We start from the raw sequence: 4,025 nt of genomic DNA, 5'->3' as shown, positions 1-4,025 counted from the left end.
ATAATTCCTGGAAATTTGGACAATACAGGGATATTTGGATGAGCATTCTGAGGAAATGTTCTGCACAATCCACCTTTATCCCGAGATTACATAGGGCCAAACTTGTCAATAATCGCATTCCCTGGAAATTAATTAACTCCGGACGTCGACCATAGCGAAACAATTCTTCGCAATAACCCAGGGACTTCAATTTCGACTTCTTTACGACGGCATCACGAATTTCTTCCGACCATGTGTCAAGTCTCAAATCTTCCAAATCGGAACTGCCATTTATGAGTTCCACTACTCGTTCCTTCGAAGCCTTTTCCCAAATCGGCATGCCACCTAGTAATTGCAAACATTTCCAGTTCCGGCCTTGCAATGCGCTTAAACTCACCTCTGCTCCATCCAAGTAAATGGATCTTAATTTTGTATTGCAAGAAAGTAAGTGCTTCAGCTCTGCTGATTTCTGCCATCCGCTGCTGCTGAAGTTCTCCACATTGGTGCAATGTTTCGCGATGAGTAGGAAGAAATGTTTATCCAGATCGACAGAAAACAACTCAAATGATAGATGGGTGATGTTGTGCCCAATACGAGATAGAATGGCATCCATCATTATTTGGTCATATCTTGAGACATATATTTCATCATTTTGGACATATATGCCAAGGGAGTTTCTGCGCCGACGGGGAGAAACGACAATTAATCGCCTAATACCGCTCCAGGAAGCTTTGCTCGCCTCCTGCCATTGCCTGCAAACTAAGATGAGTTTCGAATTTAGCAGAGCGTCTAGGACTAATGAAACGAATTAATTATTATTTTTTCAAATTCAATTATTTCACCTTTTTCCAAAAAAAAAAATCGTAATTAAATTGAACCAATGTTTGGCGAATTCACCCATATCTGGCGATCAACTTGAAACTGTCCCAATTGGGCACTATGAAGGTATGTTCCCCCCCTTTCTATAAAGACAACGAGAGAAGATGCCCATACCTCTTTCCAGTTTAATCTTCCATAGTATGGGAACGTATTTAAATATGTGAATAATAATCTCCGTAGGTAGGACACTCGTACTTGGTCTTTTCATTCTGGAGACGTCACACACAATTACAAAAATATAAAATGCACGTAACACTATTTCGATTGAATGATGACGGTGACGATGTTGAAACTGCGAGGAGTAGTCCTGCGACTGAGTTCTCCTGAGTAGGGACTATCGATTTATACCTGTACGAGTACACCTGCCATGGTCAGGTCGTTTGTCGGGCGTTCATGACTTGAGCTGCCTCCCTTCTATATGGCTGTTCCGAATTACTCCCCTCTTTTCCAGGAATGAAACTCCAAATACGATTATTACTTTGGTGGGTATGAATCCGGAGTGAAAAACTAATCGAGCATAACTTTTTTTAATTGAGGGAAATTTCCCATAATAAAAGAAATGAAAATGTCTACCGAGGAATTATCCTTTTTTTCTCAAAAATTAATATTATTATTTGGCTCCGACCCCTTCGCCTACTCCCTCCCTCAACTCCGGCGTGGAGTACTACACTTCGCCGTAGGGAATTCTAATAAAAAAACGCCATGAATTCCTTTAAAAAATTGAACATTGAAAAGGAGTGTTTTTCAAACTACCTGCAAACGGTCGTGACGTTACGATAACAACCGTTGTTTTAACTGTTTGATAATACAAAAAATAAATTAATATACAAGTCCCTATTCGTTTCAATTTTTTGAAAATTAAAAAAAAAAGTAAGGAGTAATAACGACCATCGTATAGGCATAATTAAATTTCCAAATCAAATACAGTGCTTTGGCAGAGTGATTTAAAAAAATAAAATAAATAAGTGGATAATATTATGGGAATCATAATATTTTGGGGCAGGGTTCAAGTCTCGCCGAAACTAATTTTTTTGTTTTCATTTATCAACAATAAACGTTAACAACAATTATTTTTATGGGATGATAATATGTGTACAACCATTCATTATTAATTGTTTTTTATTTCAAATGCCATTACCGGTAATTTCTGATGATTCAACTACAAGTAATTAAGCGTAATAATCCAAATAGTTTCTCATGGGATGATGGAATTTTGGTGATTTGTTTATAATTAATATCTGATATTGACTTTTATGCAAACAAATCTAATTAAATAATGCCAGGTATTAAAAAACACTTCACGGCAGATTCCAATAATTGATTTGATTGAATGGAATATTGTAATAACCTTCGTTGACATAGTAAACAATTAATTAGTACATGATGAAAAAATTTATGCAGAAAACCAATCTATGATTCTATCGAGATCATTTATATTTATTCGCAATAATTATTTGATTATTTGATAGTCACCAATAATGAAGAAACAAGATATTAATTGGAACTATGGTGGACTATATGCATAAACAATATAAAATTTAATAATTATCGTGTTATAGATAAAACTAAATGGCAAGTTAAATGGCCTCCTTTGGCAGAGTGGATAAGGTTATGGATTTATATGCTGGAGGCTCAGGGTTCGAATCTCGCCGAAACCAATTTTTTTTTCCAATTATTAACAATAAACATTAACAACAATTATTTGTATGGGATGATAGAATGAACAACGATTTATTTATCATTTTTTTAAAATTTAAATACCATCACCGGTAATTTAGGTTAATCCAATTATATATAATTAAGGCAGCAATAAGAAATATTATAGAGCACTGCGAAAAAAATATCTGATTAAATTCAAAGAGTGAATAACCATCATCGATACAATAAATTAATTCATTAACAATTAATTAATTATTTGAAAAAAACGGGGCACATAGCTTCCATGCACATTCTCGTTATTATTTTAGGATGAGCACCCCTTGACAGAACGTTGAAAGATGGTTTGTGGATTTCTATCGCCATCTATAAAACATCCAAATTTTCCGTTACAATAAAATTATGATAGAGGACACTCGCATTCCCTTCTCCGATCGGTAATTTTCACAACAGGTAAAGAAATTCTCTTTTTCAGTTCCCTACAGTGATTCTAGATGGCCCTACCCCCGAAACTGCTGAGAAAAATGGCCGCCACTTCCTGTACCATTATTTGCGGATGTACCTAGTTTAGACCCATCCCGATAAGCCTGAGCAATCTCCCCTATTATCTGGTCAAACCCCCGATCCGGGCCTCTACACAGGCCTATCCTCTTTGAGCACGACGATGGAACTATGCTGGTGATATTCTACAGTCGGTAATTTTGCTCAGATGGTAATAGATAATTCAATATCAGTTCGGACAAAACGAAAATTTGTCTTCGTTGATTCTTGCGCGAAAACAAAATTGGTTGCCCATATAAATAATCTTTTTCCAAAAGTCAATTAAATAAGTGTATTCACGTCAATAGGCTGTTTTCATTGATTTCTCCATAGGTGTAATATTGTAAGCTATTATCATTGCCAAAGAGGATTGACTAAAGTAGAGGCTCAGATCTCGGGGTTAGACTGACCCCAAGCCAAAAGTAGTTCGACCCCAACGGAGGGATGCCGCCACGGTCGAATCTGACGGCTGGGCAAACTGCCTGTGCGGGTAACTCGGCAGTAGCAGTCCCGCTGATACAGGGATAGTTTCGGAGTGGAATTTGTGTCCTCCTCGTCCTCAGCATGTTCTTAATGTTTTTCAGGTGATTCATTTGCTGGCTAATTAATATTAAGGAATGAAACACAGAGGGTGTGATGGAGAATTAAATTCCTCATCAATCGATCCCCGTTACATCCCTTAATCTCTGTAACAAAAAAATACAAAGTACGACAAAGTCATGGGCCAGTGAGAAAAATAATTTTGTTCTCGGCGCACAGTTACTTTTCACGTCTCCCCTCCTAATTGAGATTAAGGGATGAAAAAAAAGTAGTTCGACGGAGAATTAAATTCCCCATCAACTGTCCCTCTTTCCTCCCTTAATCTCTGTGAAAAATAGAAGAACCTGTCATGGAAATAACAGCGCAGTAAGAAAAATAATTGTTTTGCGGCGCACAGTGACTCCCGGTAATTAAAAATTCACTTCTCCCCT

At 37.0% G+C, this 4,025-nt stretch overlaps 1 long non-coding RNA gene across 1 annotated transcript; it reads right to left on the bottom strand.

Annotated features, from left to right (window-relative positions):
• Nucleotides 1-110: 110 nt before the first annotated feature.
• On the bottom strand, nucleotides 111-1,231 carry LOC107046278. Its single transcript, XR_001461533.1, has 3 exons — nucleotides 973-1,231; nucleotides 377-738; nucleotides 111-324 (listed from the first exon to the last, which is right to left on the bottom strand). It is a non-coding gene; the product is annotated as an uncharacterized LOC107046278 (long non-coding RNA).
• Nucleotides 1,232-4,025: the final 2,794 nt, after the last annotated feature.

This window comes from Diachasma alloeum, unplaced genomic scaffold (genome assembly GCF_001412515.2).
Source record: "Diachasma alloeum isolate Michigan unplaced genomic scaffold, Dall2.0 Dall_scaffold_01265, whole genome shotgun sequence".
NCBI classification, from domain to species: Eukaryota; Metazoa; Arthropoda; class Insecta; order Hymenoptera; family Braconidae; genus Diachasma; species Diachasma alloeum.
Note: the sequence above shows the minus strand (reverse complement) of the source record. Positions and strands in the feature narration are given on the sequence as shown.